Below are 22,068 nucleotides of genomic sequence, written 5' to 3'. Positions count from 1 at the left end.
GAACCGTCGAATGATTCGACGAAGGATTCAACTGCGCATAATCTTACCGATAGTTTAGCGACGGTCTGTACTAAGGCCTCCTGCTTTGTCTTTAGGTCTTCGAAAGCTTTTTTGAGTTCAACGTGACGGTGGTCAACGTTTTGAGAAAGTTTAGTGATAGTATCAAGCATTTCTTTCTTAGTAGTACCAGGGTTTAGTTCAACGTCACCGCAACACATTAAGAGCTTCGTAACAAATACACATTCGCACAAGCACTGAAAGAGCACACTCGGGCACGGTAGGAGCAGCAGGCAGACGTTCCTAGTCCGCTTACAATAGAGAAAGAAGGGTTTACTAACCTGCACAAAAAGCAAGATCGGGTTTTTGAGCGACTGCACGGCTCCCGCTCCACCGTGCCCACTGAAGCGACATAGGATTTCCAGTGCTCCTATATCCTCCTGCGTCGCTGCAGCCGCCAGCAGTGTTGTCGACCTGCTGACCATGGAAGGGATGTGCCGGTAAAGCAGAACTTATGACATGAGGACGCATTATTGAAGATCGGGACCGTCAGCAACGCTGGTGATCCGAAGGTTGTAGCCACGTGCCAGACCGAGCGATAAACTGCACAAAAAGCAAGATCGGGTTTTTGAGCGACTGCATGGCTGCCGCTCACACACACACACGCACACGCACACACACACAGCTAGCCATTTCGTTCACACACATGAGTACATTTGAAACCATCAGTAACGAAACCAGGGTATATGTGCACCATGCATGCATGTGCAAGCACACACACACGCAGTATATGAGGAAGGAATGGAATAAGGATAACATATACATTATATTGGGTTCAGATGTAGTTCTTTGTACAATGCGATAAGACCTAAACACCCCGTGTGTGTTCACACCTTTTGAATGGAAATGAGCACTTTTTTCATGTACCATAATAAATTTGTGATCAACTGTTCTGCAGCTTTAAATTTTGTGGCACCTAGCCATGAAGAAATTAAAAAGCCTTTCAATGAATCTTCACCTACAAATTTGGATATATACTTTTTATATGCATTCTTTAACACAGCAGAACATAGCATATTATAACTGACAAAATATTGCATAGCACAGCCTTCCGCTGGAGATTTTAGTTGCAGCGCTTGCTAAGTTACTGCTTGCCTCTCAACCTCACTTTTCAGAGAGCTCTGACAAGTCGCTGTTATAGAACAAAAGATAAATACCGAATTTTTACGTCGCCATCCCCCTACAACAAAGCTCACCGCAACAATTTTTTTGAAAGAGAAGCTTTCTTTGCCTACTGTGCTATACTTTTGACTCAGTTGGTCGGTCAATCGATGGTAAGAATGTCGGCGAGTAGATTTATCCACACTCTTACATATAAAAAAAGAACCATGCCTGGCACCGGGTTTCGAATCTGAGGCACCATGCTCTATTCATTAGGCCACAACAGAACTTTCTTTTTCTTTACCGCATGGAAAAAAAGGCAATACCTCTGTATAATAGTATGGTTTAGGTTCCCACAGTTAATAATCAGGCAGAGAAACACATGTACTTGATAATGGCATCCATTAAGGCTGCGGCGTTTGGGCAGGCCACAACTGCATGCATGCTCCTTTCGTACAGAACGGCGTGCCGAATGCGCGAGACAACTCGATAAGCAACACGAGGGGGCCGCACATGTAGCTAACGCATATACAGCGGGGTACCTGCAACTACCAGCCATGGCCCTAGCTATGGCCACGGGGTCGAATCATACCACTACCACCACCGTCTCCATACACCCCACAAAACCCGAAGAGGGCGAAGAATCTTCCATCACTTTAGCCTACGCAATCACTGCGGCCACCTGCATCCTTAGAACCTCCCAGACGGCTACCCGCAACTTCACCAGAGGCCTCATCTCTTCACAAGCAAACCGCATACTCTCAAGCACATCGCTATCCCGTCCCCGCCATGTTCAGCTAATCTGGGCCCCAGGTTATACGGGCCTTGCCGGGAATGAAGCCACTCACGACACTGCCGGAGAAATAGTCCACTGGGTGCATCACCTGTCATCGGAGCAGCGACCTCCTGTGATGACGCGCAGGCCAGCAGGCTGACGACGAGGCAGTCGTCCCCTGGTGCGGCCATGCGAAAGACAGAATGGTTACATATGGTGAAATCCTCTTGCATTACCGTGAGCAAGAGTGAAGTACCTACCTCCTGACAGGTCGCTCAATAAGTACCAGTCGACAACATGTAGATTATTAAAGACACGCACATTCCCCACACCCTCGCTATAGAGTCACATCCACCCAGATGTTTACCCACCACAATGCAAAGCTTGTGGGGCGTCTAGCATTGACCTCAACCACATTATCCGTGCATGGCCCACAGCGACAGATAACATTAAACGCAGCAGCAAACCTGCATTTAAAATCACCACGCCCGAGCAATGGGAGGCTGTGCTGCTCAGCAAATGCCGGGAGGACCAACTCTGAACAAAAAAAAAAAAAAAAGACGTACAGCGCGAAGCACAAGGACTGAGAGAGACGACATACACTGCGTTGTGTATGTCGTCTCTCGCAGTCCTTGTCCTTCGCGCTGTACGTCATCTTTTTATCATAAATTACCAACTAGCCCAAGCAACCACCCTAGTTCATGACTCTGGGCAGTCTGGCTGGCTACCACTTCTGCCAAGACTCAAGCTCTGGCCACGGCCTAAGGAAGGCGGGCTCCAGTGGGGCTAGTCCCCCTACCCCCCTTCACCACAGCAAGGAGATTTAATAAAGTTTTGTCTCTCTCCCTCTCTTTCGTGCAAACGCCAACTAACTCTCTCAGACAGTCATAACGTGTTCATTGCGATGATGATTTCCATACTATGGCCTTGCGAAGGACGATGACGGCAAAGTGAACGCATGGTCGTGAGTGCAATGCTACAGAAGAAAAAAAAAATGACCGTAAAAAGCCAAGCTTGAGGGCACACAGAAGAAATAAATAAAAGAAATGGGAGCCAATCCCTGGTGTTTGAGTGAGTGTAAGAAATAATGCAAAGATGAAAAGGAAGATGACAGCAAAGGGTGCACACACAGTCGTGAGTGCAACTCTTCAGAAGAGACGATGATGAAGAGCCAAGCATGAGGGCACAAGAAAGGAATAAATGAAATGGGGGACAATCACAATAACAAACAAAGCTCCAACAAGACATTCACATGAAAATATGAGGCTAAAAAGAAGATAAAAACAAAGTGTATTCTACAATGCGGAGTAGTTCTAGGAAGATACACAGCAAGGAAATCCATTCTTTGGTATATGCCCACAATGGGAGGCTGGCCAACAAGCAGCCAGTAAATTTAATATAAATAACAAATAAAGAAGTACAGGCCAACATAAGATTTGCCACATTGAGCAGCATGGATGCGCAAGAGATCATTGCCATTCCAGTTTCCTTTACACCTAAAAAGCAGTAATGAAATGGACAAACTCATAGTATTTCATTAAATGCTTCACGTAAGCTTCACTTCACAGAGATTCCGGCATGTGTATTGGATGCGCCCAATTCTTTTATTAATATATATTGTAGGCATGGTCATGTATATTTCAGCATCATGAGGTCACATCTTGTCATTCGTAACCTCCCTGCACTTGTAACATTGTCTCTGCTACTCTGTCTTCAGGCATGAATACTGCAACAGCGGTGTACACGGGGCTCATTGCCCGCATGTTTTATTGTGCTACTGAACAATTTTACATGGCATACTAAAAGATAGGGACACCTTGAATATTAGAATGAGGTGCCAGCGTTTTAACTACCCTCACTATTGCTTTCACTCAAGGGTACTACTTTTACTCAAGGGTAAATGCAAAAAGAAAAGAGAGGAGAAGGACCTAGTATTGGAGAGATTGGTTGGAGTGTCTGAAGTAACCGTCACTCAAGTCTAGAGGAATATTGGATGGCCATCTCTAATGGTACCTATCCAGCTAAGATGGATTTCAAGGACACAATCTTGGTTTGGGCTAGTTAGTATCTGATAATAAAAAGATTAACAGCGCACTTAAAAGACAATGACAAAGAAAGCACACAGCCTGTCACTTTCTTGTCCTCTTCTTTTAAGTGTGCTGTCAATCTGTTTATATTAGGAACATGATTCTATTCTGTAAAAATGTAACCCCAAGATAAAAGAACTCTTCTGACGATAAAATTTAGGTTTCACGCAAGAAAACATCTTTTTAGGTTTAAAGAAACATTCATTCAGCTACATGAAAGGGAATACTTTTAGATTACTGGGAGTGGCTACTTGTGGTCTCTTTAGAATTAGGATTGACTTACACTCAGTCCACGCAGCCTTCCAGATGCCGTCCACATGCATGTAGGAAACTTCCCCTGTGCGAGACATGGACAGTTTTCTGTGCACTCGCACACATTTTCAGTGCAGGCTGTGTGGATTGGGCGTAGGTCGCCCTTACTACTGAAATATTGCAATCACGTAGTCAGGTGGCAAATTATTTGCTAAAACAAATAATTTTTTAGAAGTATTGCTGTCCTGATTTGCTATGGCAATTGATTTGAACTAAAATTCATAAAAACATGTATTTTGTGTCAATCTCAATAAAAATATAAAAAGTTATCCAAACAATTCAACAGCCGCCTAATTCTTGCAGACATTCATTATGAGCGAAATGTTTCCCCGAGACTCGCAAACTTCAATTTATATATATTGATACTACGCGTTTAAGGTTAGATGAGCTCGGCGTTATATATGAATGCACAGAAAAAGACAACGGCCGAGCGGGGCGAGCGCGAGCACTACCGACAGCAACCATCCGATTGCCGATTTTACAGTAGTATATATATATATATATATATATATATATATATATATATATATATATATATATATATATATATATATATACTACTGTAAAATCGGCATTTTTATTACATTCATTCATTACTCATTTATTTACCAACTGTATTCAAGCCTACTGATAATCAAGTATTCTGCTAAATAGAGCAGAGATAACATATTGCACGTAATAACACAGTGACAACGGCAGATGCCACAGCATACATAAACGAGGTAATTCCTTTCACATTTTTCGTGAAAGACCATTACAAATTGCAAAAAAAATGAAAGAAGAAATCTTACTAATGCAGGTATTGGAAAGCTGTTGGTGAAAAAGTGACAGGGGCAGTGCATTAGGTTTTATTCCCTCAGTATACAGAAATAAAGGGGAGGAAAGCTAAGGTATACATGAACACTACGCTTAACGGATGGTTCATTACATGAAATCATGTAGGACAGCTGTGAGAGAAGCACCCACCTAAGGGCAAAACATACTGTTGGGCTATAGTTGGTTCATTATTGCAAGAAATGGTGCCAAAGAATATGAGTGACCAGAAACGAGACTTAAACGATCACCATGTGCACTAACTAACAACTGTTGGTGTATTGTTTGATCGTGCACAGTAAAGGCCAGTTGACAACAATACACAGAAGATACACATCAGCACAAGTACGAAGAAAAACGAGCCTGCAGCGCATACATAATGGACTCGAACAGTAAGCACACATTCTTCAAGCATAATAGAGGGCATATTGACAGAATATTTCCCAGCCTTTTCAGATCAAGCACATTCATAATTTACCTAAGCAGCTGATCAGCTGATCTGCGTAGAACACCACTATTTACCAACAACGGTGCACAACTGGAATATCGACAATTCACACTTTGTTGTACTATTGTGGGATCTAACATTCCAAAACCACCATATAGTTACGAGGCACATTGTAGTGGGGGACGTTGGAGTAATTTTGAGTACCTGTCATTCTTTTATGTGCACCCAATGCCCGGTACCTGACCATTCTTGTATTTCACCCCCACCTAAATTTGTCCACCGTGGCCAGGATCTGATCTCACTCATTCGGGTATAGCAGCGCAACATGCTTCGGCAGGAGACTGGCCAAATTGAACATGTACAACTCATAACAAAGAGATGTGCTTGCTCAAGTATGTTAATTCAGTAATGAAATCTCACGCTACAAATTTCACATATGAAAGCTGCAAATATAGAAATTTGGCATACATAAACAGCCCAATGTAGCAGGTGAACAAGTATGTTTTATGAAAGTAAACCGTCTTTATTATTAAACTCTACGTTGCCAGAAACATCGAGTTAAGACAAGTGAAGGTTATGCATGATTGTTATAAACTTTATGAATGAGTACAGAGCGAGGCTTTGCAACTTTCATTACTCCCTAGCTATGCTGGACTGCCATGTGCACATGTGTGTATTTGTTAAAGGCCATTTATCAGCAGAAATCACTACAGGAAGTGTGCCTCATTTTCTTTCCATTGCTTAACCTGTAATTAAAAATACAAGTTGCTGGGCACCTGAATTGCTGCCGGCAGTGCCAGCTTTGTGATTGACGTACTATTTGTTCCTATAGGTGTTTTTGTTGCCTCTTGGCGTAATAGTAGTAATTTTAGCCTGTGTACCACAACCTGCGGAGAATTTAAGACCACTCAAAGCTAGAAGACACTTGCCAGGCTATGTCTGCCTGCCAAAACATAACATGCGACACCTACAGCTCCGTGTAACATGGTTTTGCTGCAACAGGATATTTTCTTTGACATAAGTGGTTACAGCATTTGTGACATGCACACTTGCCCACAAAATTTTATGCATCACAGTATCTGATAAAAATAATAAATCAGCAGCCTCACAACAGATCCTGGTGTTTGCGTTTCCAGCCGCCGCTAGTATATGCAAGCAACAAAGTGATGTATGGTTACATCATCATCATCAACCTATCTTAAGTCCACTGTAGGACGAAGGAGGCCTCTCCCTCCAATCTCCAATTAACCCTGTGCTGCACCAACCGATTACACCTTGCACCTGCGAATTTTTTAATTTCATCACCTCGCTCCCCTAGTCTTTTGCCATCCCTGACTGCATTTCCGTTCTCTTGGCACCCCTAACTGTCCACCGGTTATCTAATCTACGCATTACATGACCTTCCCAGCTCCATTTCTTTCTCTTAATGCCGATTAGAATATCCGCTATGCCCGTTTGCTCTCTGATCCACACCACTCTCTTCTTGTCTCTTAACGTTACGCCTATAATTCTTCGTACGGTCGTTAACTTGTTTTCGAGCTTCTTTTTCAGTCTCGAACTTTCTGCCCCATATCTTAGCACCGGTAGAATGCACTGATTCTACACCTTTCTTTTTAGTGATATAATGGTAAGCATCCAATAAGGAAATGAGTGTGTCTGCTGTATGCGCTCCAACCCAATTTTATTCTTCTGTAAATTTCCTTCCCATATTGTAGAGGCTGACTGTATGCGAACGAATACATTTAATTACCTAGCACAATTACTGACAGGGGCCTCTGATCATAAGAAGAAAATTTGCAGAATAAATTTGGGTTAGAGCTGATTGTATGCAAAGGAATACATTTACCTAGAACAATTACTCACAGACGACCCTGATCATGTGAAGGAAATTTACAGAAGAATAAAACTGGCCTTTAGCGCATACGGCAGACATATCAGATCCTTACCAGAAGCTTGCCATTATCACTAAAAAGAAAGGTGTACAATCAGTGCATTCTAGCGGTGCTAACATATGGGGCAGAAGCCTGGAGTGATTTGACTGGCTACTTTTACTTTTAGAGGCTGCTCAGAAATTCAATGCTTTACGAGATCTCGTGGTCTGTAAACTTTTGCGCTTGACTGTACTATACCTTGAACACGTGAGCTGTGATATGAATAGTAAGGTTAAATGCGTAAAATCAACACAGTGAGTGGGCTTTAGTCTCTGACTCAATGGGTGCGCAATCCAAAGTTCAACCAGTCGGAGTTAGGATCAGCGAGTCCAAGACTCTGAGGAGCATTGAGCCCAGTGATTTTCTACATCTAAGTACACATGCTGCTCCATCTTCCAAAATGTCGCGCATGATGTCTGGTGATAGCTCATTTACTCCATTAATACGTCTGTTGACAAGGCTGGTAACAGAAATTGCTTGAAGATGCGACTGGGGTCGAGTGGCAGTGTGTACCTGGCGCATTACTTCACTTGTCAAGTTTGCTAACTGTTTTGCTGAGAACATGCAGAAATGGCAAATTCTGCCGCTAGTGAAGCAACATGAAAAGCTCCCAAGACGATTCATTGAGAGATTGTCACCACAGAAGCTGAATACAAGCACTTGGCCCTGTTTCATGGCTCCCCCTAAATTGAACGTGAACCCTTGATCATGCATTTCCTTTAAGTCATCAACGAGTGACTGCATACAGCAGTCAAGCCATATTTCTTGACATAAGCATGACGAACAAGCAAAAGCAAGTATATGTTGTGAAACTGAGACATGTATTTCACATGGATGTTCAGCAAGCAGCAGGACACGGCAAGAAGTTTATGCACACTTCGTTTAGCTTCCAAGGGAATGACAACTTCAATTTCATCTGAATAAAACAAAAGCATAATTGCGTGTGTGCTGCTCTGTGATATGAGAGATTGTACGTGCTCTCTATATACAAGACCATCAGTGTAGTCTCTGTAAAAAGCAGGCATGTCCGGTTTGAACTTAGGAGTTGTGAAATGAGAGGCAATGTTGAGAACATCGCAAAGTGCACGGAGAAGCTTTGACGCAGGTACATAATGATACTTTGGATTTTTGCCAGCTATATGTTGCTCATGGGCAGCAAAAGGAAAAGTCTCCTTTGCATATTTCTCACGTTTGCCTTTGTCACTAAAAACCCTGAAAATGTCATGCATAAATTCACATGCCAATAGGTTGCTTAACACTGACGATACTTCTGGTATTTTCATGGAGTGCACAATCTCAATTGCATAGGCCTTTAATACGATCTGAAAAACGAAGTGCAGTTTTGAAAAAAAAAGCATTTGTACAGCCGCATGTGGCAAGTTGTGACACTCGGCCCCAATGAAGAACCTCCAAATAGCATATTTTGCTTGCTGAACGAAGGAGCAAAAACCGTCACTTGGGGAATCAGTCATCTGAAGCCTTGAAGTTCCTTCATGATCGACCAGGGGACTGCCAATAGGCATTGAGGCCTTTTCCACCATGATGCTTTCTAACACCACTGGGCGATTTTCCAAAGGTGCCAAAGATCCTTCAATTTCCTTTGATTGGTGCACCCGTTGGAGGCTTGTGCCTCGCTCCTCAAGCACACTTCTGTGCTCACGGTACAAGTGCGAACGGTATGGCGAAAAGTTGGTGTAGGCGTTGGCAGAATCATCAATGCCACAAAATATTCGAAAGTTTGGCTCCCCACTATGTGCCACACCTATGTGTGTGACCACTTTAGTAAACTGAAATGAAAAATATGGACATCTTGGGCAGTACATAGCTTCCATTACTACGTGTGCTGTGTCAAAAACAAATTCCTGCCACTAACACGCAAGCATATACCCAGAGAGCAGTCCGTGATCTGAGGGTCATGCATTATGTGTATATATAGTGCAGTTATACATATTGTGGCTGCCAGAAAGAGAAAAGTTGCTAGTGTAAATCGCACACGTGCCCACACACACGATGTCCGCACGCGCATCCTCACAGACACGCACACACATTTTTCGGCAAAGTCTTATGCACATAAACATGCGCATAAGACGGCAAAAGGATAGTCTACACCGAGCGTCGTTTTCGCGTGCTTTCCGGCCCACGACTACAGCTACAGCCAAGTGCACGCACGAACACGAGAAGTAAAAGAAATAGCCGAAATTCCTTTATTTCATTCGATCAACGCGCAGTGGGCGAATCAGATGAACAAAGCGAAACTAACTAGCTGCGTGTAAAACTTTATTATACGCACGATTTTACGCTAGCAAATATTTATATAAATATGAAATAATGAACACATCGTTTTTGTGTAGTATATGGTGCTGCGATACAACAAAACAACGTGAAGAATAAATACACCACTGATGTTAATATATCCTATGGCACCCCTGTTCCATGGTGAGCCAAGCCTGCAGGCCCGGGCCAGCCTGGGATAGCCCGCCAGAAGTTCTCCATTGTAGGCACGTCAAGTTACCGCAGTGCATGCGTCTTTGTGTTTGCGCGCTTTCGACGCATATGTTCTTCATACATGGCCTCAAAATGCCTTGTTGAGTTTCCGGAGAAGAATATCGTGGTAAATTTCGACGGGTCATTGACACGGCAAGAGCTTACCGGAAACCTGCAGGCAAGGAGCGTCCTGGTGAATGTCGATACAGCGCAGCAAAAGCTAACGGTAAGTATATGCAGCGCGATTCATCATACGTAATATTTTTCTAATTGGGATAAGCATTCTTCATAGTATCTTCTCGCGCAATGTACTTAATTAATGACGATCATAGGAACAAAGGCCACGAACGGTTTACGCACCATCCATTGTCATCGTCTTTGTTCCCGTCCTCGTCATAAGTACACAGCGCAAGAAGAAATTATGAACAGCCACCAACTAGCCCAATTCATCGCTCTTTCAAAGCTTTTTTTGCTTGGTGTGGGCAGAGCACGTGTTGAGTTTGTGTGCGCGCAGTGTGCGGTCATAATCGAAGAAGCGTCATATCTTCAAAATGCATGCGTGCATGCAAGTAACCGAGCTCCAGCCTGTAACCTTCAATTAAGCCGATTCCAATGAAATTTGTTGCTGTGAGAATGAAGAGGAGTGTCCTATAGTGGCCATAAAGAAGTACTTGAACCATAATGTAGCGCTGAAGTACTTTATTAAGGCCTTGCAAATGTTGCTTCTGTGATTGCCTAAAGAACGGTTACTCGCGTTTTCTTACGGCGTCACTGCGGTAAAGCTATTAGACAACGGTGCTATATACCAGTTTAGATTTTAGTGTTGCTTGAAGCTATCTCATTTTATTAAAAGTCTGTCAATTGTTTCGCGGCGAGAACGTTATACTTACAAAGTTCCCCATGGTTTCATTTGAATTTCGCGAAGCAGTTGCAACACCGAATGTCGGTATTTCTCGTAACCTTTAACTTTCAGTTCTTGTTTTGTATGATCTCTTTTTTTATTTATAAGGCCATTTCGCACGCGATATTGGCTCGTGGTTATCACGGAAGGTCACCATGCAAGCGCTATAGTGCAGGGATGCCTGGATGCGTGGTTTCGTGTCGTTACATTGTAGGGGCCCGTCAGTCGGTGCGGTGATTTCAACCTCGCTTTCATCAGTATAATGCCGGTGCTGCAGAAGATAGCTAGCCTTGCATTTTGGTGCCGCATTCGAAAGGCCACTGGTTTTACCACGTCGAGGCCGCTGATAGCTTGCGACATGCCAGCTTTTTGTCATCGGGCTCAAAAAACTCAGCATGCGAAACCAAGCCACGCTTTGAAGTATGACGTCATAGTACGCTTATTTAATGTTGCTGCCACGGTCGCTACCCGTCGCGGAGCGCGGTCGTTTGCTCTCCTTGGCCATAATCACCACTGCTCCCATCACCGTGCCATATCTTACGCCTTAAAAAATTCTAAGTGACCCGTAATGCTGCAGTAAACAATACTTTGCTGTTGAAAGAAGAATAAGTGCAGCAGTATTCTTTCTTTTTAACCTTTTGCAACAGGTGTATGATGAAGTCTTCAAAATATTTGTACATGTCCCAGATGACTTTGCCATTATTGACAAACTTAATCTTCGCTAAAGGAAGTGAGCGAGTACCGGTAAGTTCAACACAAAGAAGTACTGGCATGACATTTTTCACCTGATTTTATGTTTGCAATAAAATTCTCAATTTTGAAACCCTAAACAATTACACAAGCTTCAAAACAACCTAAATAATCTCGCATGACAGCATTGCTATAAACAAATTTTGGTTTCATTTCCAAGGAGTTAGGCGTATGTGTCATGATGCTGAAGGCGGTAATGTGACAGCAGCACATTGTCACATTTCTGTGCTTTCCCAGGCTCGCTCAATTGTCTCTAAAGTTATGTAGGCGTTCAACTGCAGTGGAGCAGTACAATATGGCAGAAAAATACACAAACAAAACAGACACGTATGGCTGCCACAATCAACTGTTTACTGATAGACCATCCACTAATACATGTACCATTCGGTGGACATGTACACCATCGCATCACTGGGAGAAATCTGCGATGTAAAAAAAAAAAAAAACTTGTGTCATTTAAGTGGCATTCATAAAATCGATCTCGGGATAGTGGAGGCTTGTGGATGCTTCATTCCCGCAAATTGCTAGAGGCAGTCTTTTTGATAAAAATGCCTCCAATGCAAACGGTGACGTGCTGTTCTGCTCCCACCTAGAACCTTTTAACTCTGTAGCATAATGTAGTTATGAAGGAACACCCATGGGTGTTTCATATTGTCACGTGGTCGCGACGTTAAAGAACGCAGTAGCAATACTGTGAAAGACAAAACTAGTTTTTATTGGGTAACCTGTGCCTACAAAACAGGCTACACTTAAAGCACAGCGAGAGCGGCGAACACAGTCGGCGATAGTCGAAAATCTGATCAGCGAGTCAGGCGCGTCCGCTTCTATAGATCAGTCGTCCAATGTTCCAGAGTAATCGCTGGGAACCGCATGCCTTCCACAAAGTTCTACGCCATTCGCGTGACGCATACATGCAATCAGATTACGCAAGGTTCGGCGATGACAGACAGCGGATAGAAGCATCGATAACATTCTAGAAACGTCCGATACATGTAGACGGGTCATGCGCTGAGCGATAACATTTCGCGGATGGTAAAAGCACTCACTCGTAAAAGATAAACGAGTTGACGTGTCAATATCGTTATTTGCTTTCAGTACCGATCTGCAGACAGTAAAACATATAAGGGAATTAAAACTTGACACAGCAATAATATTCACTGAATTGTCACAAAATCGGCAGAAAGTCTTGTAAAGGCGTTGATTTCTTTACAAGAGCATAAAAATCCTGTTTTGATTGAACTTTACTCACTCTTATGCAACAGTTATTGGTCACAGACATGTAATAATATGCTGGGTACCTGTCCATAGAGGCATCAAGGGTAATGTACTAGCTGACGAAATGGCCACATCATTCACATCACTAGCTAATATTCCTATGGCTGGTGTCCCTGTCAAAGATCTAAAGCCATTCTTACAAAAAAAAAACTGCGAAACCACTGGTGATGTGTGTGGGATGCAGAAATAAACAATAAACTGCACGTTATAAGGCCACAGTTAGGTTTCTGTCCCTCCACAACAAAATCGCGGCGAACAGATGTCCTATTCTATCGTCTCAGAATAGGACACACATTTGGGACCCATAATTTTCTACCCATGGCACACGATTTCGGGCCGTCGCCACACGCGACAGAGTCCTACACCACGCCTCCAGCAACCCTACCCCCACTGCCGAGACGGCTGAAGAAGTGACCATCGCCCTGGCCACTCTAGATCCCACCTGACTCTCGCTTAGCCGTCACTAACTTCAGCAAAAGCCGTATGTCTCCTCAAGCTCTTCGTATCCTCTACCAGGCACCACACTCTAAAGACAGCACGATCTCCTTGACATGGATCCCGGCCGATGCGGGCCCTGTCCACCCACACCTCCCCACCCTCAACGAGGTCACCCACTCCGTTGCGCGAGGCCTAGCTATCCGCGCCGGAGTCAATGGAGACGAGTTCAATACCAGGGACAATCTGACCGCACATAACGGTCTCGTTAAGGACTTTTACCTCAGTCGCCGAATCTTCCCACCACCTCACCCCAACTTCAGCCGTGCGCAGGCTACCAACCTGTGTCTGCTACAAACAAACACGTAACCTTCACCCGCCCGCCTTCACCTTATATTCCCAGACGTTTACACTATCCCAACTGCCGGTGCTGTGGCACTCACCCGGCTACGCTTCCGCATATGCTGTGGGAGTGCCCGACGCAGTACACACACATTAACACCACGACGCTCTCGTCGAAGTTGCGTGAGGCTCTGCGGAAGTCCACCCTCGACGACCAAACCTAGGCGCCCCAGCACGCCCGTGGGCGGCAGCGCAGCAAGCACTCGACGTCCCCTCATGAGAGCCTTAGAGCAGGCCATCGTAAAGGGCTCGTTCTATAAAAAAAGTTTATTCCTCCTCCTCCTCCTGGAAATGAACATCCAAGCTGTGGTAGGTGCTGAGAGAGGCTGGCCGTCCTCCACGTCTAAACTGGAGTGTCGGGAAACCAAAGCTAAGAGAAAGAAAAATTTTCCTCCGGCATACCATCATTGTGTCCCACTTCACCCGGCAATGTTTCTTCGTAAAGAACCGCCTTTTACCAGCAATGATGTCCTCAGTTTCTTGAATGATGTTGTCCTACATGTTATTAGTGCTATGCATTCGTAGCACTTCCTCTCTTCAGAGGATGCTGCTGCAATAGCAGTATTGTATAGCACATAGCACGGATCAAGCTACAGACCAGGTATTCGTCTTTTCATCAGGAAGAGGACCTTAGTGTCGAAGCAATGAACGACAATCATATGGACATCATTAAGGAACGTGCAACAGAAGTCGGTGGTAACTCCGTTAGACAGGAGGCCAGTAAGCTATCGCAGGAGACGACAGATCTGATCAAGAAACGCCAATGTATGAAAGCCTTTAACCCTACAGCTAGAATAGAACTGGCAGAACTTTCCAAGTTAATCAACAAATGTAAGACAGCTGACATAAAGAAGTACAATATGGATAGAATTGAACATGCCCTCAGGAACGCAGGAAGCCTAAAAGCAATAAAAAATAAACTAGGAATAGGCAAGAATCAGATGTATGCGTTAAGCGAAAAAGCCGTCAATATCATGGCAATATATCACGGCAATATCATGTGGAAGAGATAGTTCAAGTGACTGAGGAGTTCTATAGTGATTCATAGAGTACCAGTGGCACCCACGACGATAATGGAAGAGTGAATAGTCTAGACGAATCTGAAATCCCGCAAGTAACGCCAGAAGAAGTAAAGAAAGCCTTGGGAGCTATGCAAAGGGGGAAGGCAGCTGGGGAGCGTCAGGTAACAGCAGAATTGTTGGAGGATGGTGGGCAGATTGTTCTAGAAAAACTGCCCAACCTGCGTACGCTATGCCTCATGACCTCGAGCGTACCTGAATCATGGAAGAACGCTAACATAATCCTAATCCATAAGAAAGGGGACGCCAAAGACTTGAAAAATTATACACCAACCAGCTTTCTGTCCGCTACCCACGAAGTATTTAGTAAGGTAATCGCAAATAGAATCAGGAACATCTCAGACTTCCGTCAACCAAAGGTCCAGGCAGGATTCCGTAAAGGCTACTCAACAATAGACTATATTCACACTATCAATCAGGTGATAGAGAAATGTGTGGAATATAACCAAACTTTATATATAGCTTTCATTGATTACGAGAAAGCGTTTGATTCAGTTGAAACCTCAGCAGTCATGGAGGCATTACGGAATCTGGGTGTAGACGAGCAGTACATAAAAAACTACCGAAAGATATCTATAGCGGCTCCAAAGCCAACGTAGTCTTCCATAAAGAAAGCAAGAAAATCTCAATAAAGAAAGGCGTTAGGCAGGGAGATACGATCTCTCCAATGCTATTCAGAGCGTGTTTACACGAGGCATTCAGAGACCTGCATTGGGAAGAATAGGGGATAAGAGTTAATGGAGAATACTTTAGTAACTTGCAATTCGCAGATGATATTGCCTTGCTTAGTAACTCAGAAGAGCAATCGCAGTGCGTGCTCACTGACCTGGAGAGGCAAAGCAGCAGGATAGGTCTAAAAATAATCTTCAGAAAACTAAAGTAATGTTTAAAAATCTCGGAGGAGAACAGCAGTTTACGATAGGTAGCGAGGCACGGGAAATGGTAATGGAATACATCTACTTAGGGCAGGTAGTGACCGCGGATCCGGATCGTGAGAGTGAAATAATCAGAAAAATAAGAATGGGCTGGGGTGCGTTTGGCTGGCATTCCCAGATCATGAACACTGTATAAGAGCTGTCTTACCAGTACTCACCTACGGTGCAGAAACGTCGAGGCTTACCAAAGGGTTCTACTTAAATTCAGGACGACGCAACGAGCTATGGCAAGAAGAATGATGGGTGTAACGTTACGGGATAAGAAAAGAGCAGATTGGGTGAGAAAACAAACGCGAGTTAACGACATCTTAGTGAAATGAAGAAAAAGAAATGGGCGTGGGCAGGACATGTGATCAGGAGGGAAGATAACCGATGGTGATTAAGGGTTACGGACTGGATTCCAAGGGAAGGGAAGCGTAGTAGTGGATGGTAGAAAGTCAGGTGCGCGGATGAGACTAAAAAGTTTGCAGGGACAACATGGCCACAATTAGTACATGACCGGGGTAGTTGGAGAAGTATGGGAGAGGCCTTTGCCCTGCAGTGGGCGTAACCAGGCTGATGATGATTATATACACATACACAACTGCCTTCACATTTCACCCTACGGAAATGGAGCTTCCATGGCCAGGAATCGGACGCGCTACCTCACGCTTAGTAGAGCAACGCCGGAGGCCCTGAGTCCCCATGGTAGGCGGCATGGGGAAAGTGATAGCCCACAGCTTCTAGATTTGAAACTGAAATTTTTTTCTGATCATGTACGTTGGGGGTACTCTTCGCGTTGCCAAGAAAGAACTGCTGCCTTTTGATTATGCCAACTCGATGATTCTGAAATAGTGTGATGCATGACTGTGCATCAAATCTGGTCTCTGCAAGTAGTGCTGACATCTCATACAATACATCTGATTTCCAGGTAGACCGCCTTTTCTTCAGTGGGCCTCCTTATGGTGGTTTTCGTTGCTGTGGCCAAGTATCCCTCGCAAAGAGCTAAACTTTCTACTGGAAGGGTAAAGGCCCAGCCTGAACGCTTGAAGGAAAGAACAAAGGTAAGGTAGTCTACATTTGCACAGGATTTCATACGACCTCAAAAAGGGTGCAGGCAGACATGTTGACCCTCTCGCTTCTTGAGACCCTAATAAGTTGCAAGAACTCTGCTCCCGGGTGCGTGCTGAAAGCAAATGGGAATACAAGATAATTATGGCGAAACAGCACAAATGACGGGATGGGTGAAAAACGAACAGGACAATACGCTGTCCAGCACCTGGCCTTTTTATCAGCCCCGTCATCTGCACTGTTTTGTCATAATGTACTTAAGCTAACACGCCCAGCTAAGAACACTTGCGCAATATAAAACAGGGCATGGGCGTCCCTTCATAACCACATCATGCAACAAAGTTTACATTGACCAGACAGAATTATGCGGAAACGAGTGTCTTAAGGAGGGTGCTCAAATAGCAAAGAAGAGAACATGTATGCACATTCGGCCGTGCACTTTGCATGTGAATGCGAGTCACGACTTCAGTAGGCAGATTCAAGGCAGAAGCAAAAGCGCATGTCACAGTTCGCATTGGAGGCATTTTTTAACAAAAATAATGTTTTTGTTTGGGACAAAATGAAGCATACACAAGCCTGCACCATTACGAGTGCAATCTTATAAATGGCACTTTCTCAGCACTTTTTTTGTCGTAGCATATATTCCTTGAGTGCATGCTCACCAAACGGTACATTTATTGGTGCCCGTGCTTGATACATCTTATTGTCCGTCTGTATGTTCCCTGCATTAAACTTCCATAGAATTTTACCTATGTTTTCCATTAAAAGAATCGCCTATCACGCCACGAGCACAGGTATTCGTAAGCTTTCTACTAATATACGATGAAATTTATTTGTACGTTTTTCATTAGCTGTAGAGGAAAAATGTTGACGATTGACTACCAGTTGACTACCACCTCCTTTATTCACTGTGGCAAAATTCTGATTTTTTTTTGCTGTTTTATAGCTGTGGTTATCTTGACCTACTATTGCAGGGCTGTGGATGTTTTCAACGTTGAATTAGCTCAAGCGCCCCTGCATGTAGCACCTACACTTACGCCATACACTCTCCCATCATTACCGCTGGACATCCAAATGGCTGTTGAAAAACATCGTGCTGTGGTGCACTTTGAAAAGAGGCAGCGACTCATCCAGTGGTTGTTTCACGACCTCTGCTCATATGGAATGTCAGAGGTAGTTTATATACTTTTGCGCGCGTTGTTTTTACAATGCTGTTGTTTTGTTGCATTGAATGGCCTAAGTACAGCAAACTTGCAATAATTCAAACTTGGATATTGCATACTCTCAGTTAATTCAAACAAATATTGTATCTTTTGTTTGGCCCATTATGTTTTTATTATATTTAAAAGCAGCTTAATTCAAGCTACAGCATTTCGTCATTTCTGCTAGTTCAAACTTATTTTTCTCGTCCGTACCACAAATATCAGCTGCTTTTGTTACTTATGCTGAACATTTGCGTTGATGTATCTTTCAAAGAGCGGTATATGAAGCCGATTACTTGCCTGCAGTTGTCAAAGCTCTCAAAACCATGAGCAGAAAAGCACTGGCTGCCCTCGCTTGAACAGAAAACTTTGTTTTGGAGTCACAAGCTGCGAGAAAGCAGTCAGCAATTTGCAGTTTATTTTCAAAATGCAATTAAATGTATATTTCATTACAGCATAGGCTAATACGTTTCCCCAAGTCATGTTTATGCTTGCATCTGATAATTCATGTGAAATTCTGGGGTCCCCTCGAGTAAGAATTATCTGGTCTACTGCATGGTGCTAAACAAAGTGAGCCTCCTGTTTCATTTTTTGTACTAGTTACTGTTTCTTAGCATGCATGTGTGCAAAGTATTGTAAATGCAAGCATGCAATGTTGGTCGTTCAGTGTTGGACAATGTGCAACAAGTGTAAACTCACAGCTAAGAGAAGTGTGTTTGCATGAGTATGAAGATTCACATACAGGCTGTTCCTACCTAGGGACTATCTAAAACAGTGGAAACGATAATCATGGTTCAAGTAACCGATTCTGAACATGAGGTGTAAACTGTGATGTAAAAGTTAACAGCACAAATAGGAAAAGTTCAGCAAAGAAGTAATTTCTTTAGGACACCTGTTGCTTGCATTTGTATACACATCCTTTGATTGTACCACAGAAATGCACTTGACGTAGCTCAGTCACGTGAGCAAATTTAGTGACACTGCGAGCGAGTTCCCTTCACCTCGCTGTGTGTCGCTTCGGTGGAATGGCGCTAGAAAGCAAAATTAATTTGTCATTCAGGATTCATCACAATGATAATCTACGAAGCCATGGCGTGTCGAAAATGAACACTTCCAGCTTGATTTGGCTTTGCTATTCTCGCAAAGGAGCTCGTAACATTTGAAATCACGAAAAAAAAATTATCTTGGAATTAGTGAAAACTCTTCGATGAACATTTATTTATTTTTTATAGAACAGGACCACAAGCTATGATTAATAGTCACTTCTTCACAAAGTAAAAAGGCACGGCACTAATGTACTGAATTTTGGTGCGTACTATGAGCAACAGATGGTCTGACAAATGAAAGTTCCACTTTCAACTTTCATAGCCAGTAAGTCACTCTGTGACATTAACACCCAAAAATCAGTCCTGTAGCATTGTACATGTAGAAAGGCAAGGCTTTTGGAGAAGTAGTGCGTTTAGGGGACTGTACCATTTAACCTGCTGCTAATCAATTTTTTAAGGACAACTGGTGTACCTAAGCTAGCTCCAGTTGCACTGTGAGCGTGTAGAAAACCTAAAACTCTGATTCTGTATTCCAGTTAATTGCACAGGCACCTTTTGTGCACTAGAGTTTTCTACCTCTACAGTTATGAGAAATAGTGCTAAAATTTTAAATGTATGGTGCTCACATTATTTGTTGAATCAGCATATGTCACAGGTACGTCATATGTGAACTAAACCCTCCAAAATATGCGAAATATAACCAATCATTATATATAGCTTTCATTGATTACGAAAAAGCGTTTGATTCAGTCGGAAACTCAGCAGTCATGGATGCATTACGGAATCAGGGTGCAGACGAGCCGTATGTAAAAATACTGAAAGATATCTATAGCGGCTCCACATTGTTAGAATCTGGGTCGCAAGCCCAAAGGGTAGCGTTGGCCTGGCGGCCTGGGGCACAACTGGAAGCATCCGAAGGTCCCGGCAAAGCATGAGTCGACTGGTACCAGAACAACTTGTTTATTCTAACATCGCAAAAGAGCGGGTGGTCAGGTCGACCGAAGTGGAGAGACGGGAGAGCACGTTAATCAACAGAAGAAATCGGAGCCTCTCTCCCGGCGTCCGGGGGCAGCTGCTCTTATACTCTCGGAGTTGATGGCAAGAGGAAGGCCTCGTGACGAGACCACGTGACGGCGGGGCACGGACGAGCTGAGAGACAAGTTGAGACGAGTGTAGTGACGCATCCGCCTTGCCGGCGCCGGACAGACCTCCTCGCTTCACACTTGGGAAGCTCCTCTCCCCGGCTGCCGCGCTTTGACAAGCGTGGGCACACACACACACACACACGAAGACACGTGGCACTGAAACACGCCTGGACGCGCTTGGCGGGGAGGCTTTGCGGCAGCTCCGAACGGGCCAAAATGTCCGCGGCTTTGAACGAAGCCCCGGCGTCCGTTGCATCCGCGCCGGCTATACCGCGCGTCGTAGGCGAAACGTAACAGACCGCCCCACCGGGGGAAGGAGATCCCGATGGTCAGGGGACTGCATCCGCTGTCCGGAGGGATGTCGCTTGATGATGCTCATAACCGAAGTCGGTCGTCCTTCGGCGTTTCTTGAGCGCAGCGCACAGAGAAGGCCTCGTTCTCTCGTTCAGGTTCACACAGGACACTGCAAAGTGACTTCGGGAGAGTTGACATTTTTGTTCTCGTTCTCGGCAAGCGTTAGAACTACGCCGAAACTCAACCGCTCAGTCAGCAAGCACGGCACAACCCTCACTAAGCCCTGCCAGGCTCTTTCCCCTTTTATACTCCTGCCTAGTTCCTTACAGTAGTTTTGCAGCACTCAGAACACATCCACAAATTGAAAAATTGCACTAGAAAGCACGTCATCACTTTGAAACACTACACAAAAGCAATATGTTAAAAATCCTGCCTCAGGAAGAAAAACATCAGTAACAAATAACTTTGAGGCTGATTCTTACGTTAGGGGCTTCGACTTAAGCCATCGGCGTTACCGTTGAGACTCCCCTTTTTGTAACGCACCTCAAAGGAATATTGTTGCAAAGCGAGGCTCCAGCGCAGGAGGCGGCCATTTTTGGGAGAGATGGTCTGCAGCCATTGGAGAGGGCAGTGATCCGTCTCAATGATAAACCTCGAGCCGGCTAGGTAGCATGACAATTTATGAACGGCCCACACGAGACACGCACACTCTTTCTCGGTGGCGCTGTACGCCTGCTCACGACTGGTCAGCTTACGACTAGCATACAGGACGGGGTGTTCTACTTCTCCATTTTCCCGTTGGCACAGTACAACGCCCATGCCTCGCTCACTAGCAACGCACTGAACAACGAACCCTTTTGTGTAGTCGGGCGATCGTAGCACAGGCTGGCTTGTTAGGGCGCTCTTTAGGGCGCTAAAAGCTCTTTCCTTTGTCTCGTCCCAGACGACTGTTTGCGGCTCTGTCTTTCTTAGAGCATCCGTCAGGGGAGCCGCGATATCAGAGTACCTGGGGATGTACCTCTGATAGTAGCCGGCGACACCTAAGAACGACCGAATATCGGTCTTCGTGCGCGGTTGCGGGAAGTCTCGCACAGCGGCCACCTTTATTTCAGAGGGGCGGCGACGACCCCGTCCAATCACGTGACCGAGGTAGACAACCTCGGCCTGTGCTAACTGGCACTTGGGAGCCTTGACTGTCAAGCCCGCATCGCGCAGGCGGGTTAGCACTGCCCGCAAGTGGGCCATATGCTCAGGCCAGGATGCGGAGAATATCGCTACGTCGTCTAGATACGGTAAAGCGAATTCTTGCTGTCCCCGCAACACTTTATCCATGAGGCTTGAAAAGCAGTATGGCGCGTTCTTCAAACCAAAGCTCAACACTTTAGGACGGAATGTTCCCATTGGTGAAATGAACGCCGCATACCTACTAGCCTCTTCTGTAAGTGGAACCTGCCAATAACCCACGACAAGATCTAGGGTGGAAATAAACTGAGCGCTACTCACTCTCTCAAGGCGCTCCTCGATGTTAGGGATCGGATAAATTTGA

This window comes from Dermacentor andersoni, chromosome 8 (assembly GCF_023375885.2).
Source record: "Dermacentor andersoni chromosome 8, qqDerAnde1_hic_scaffold, whole genome shotgun sequence".
Taxonomy (NCBI): domain Eukaryota; kingdom Metazoa; phylum Arthropoda; class Arachnida; order Ixodida; family Ixodidae; genus Dermacentor; species Dermacentor andersoni.
This window is presented reverse-complemented; position numbering follows the sequence as displayed.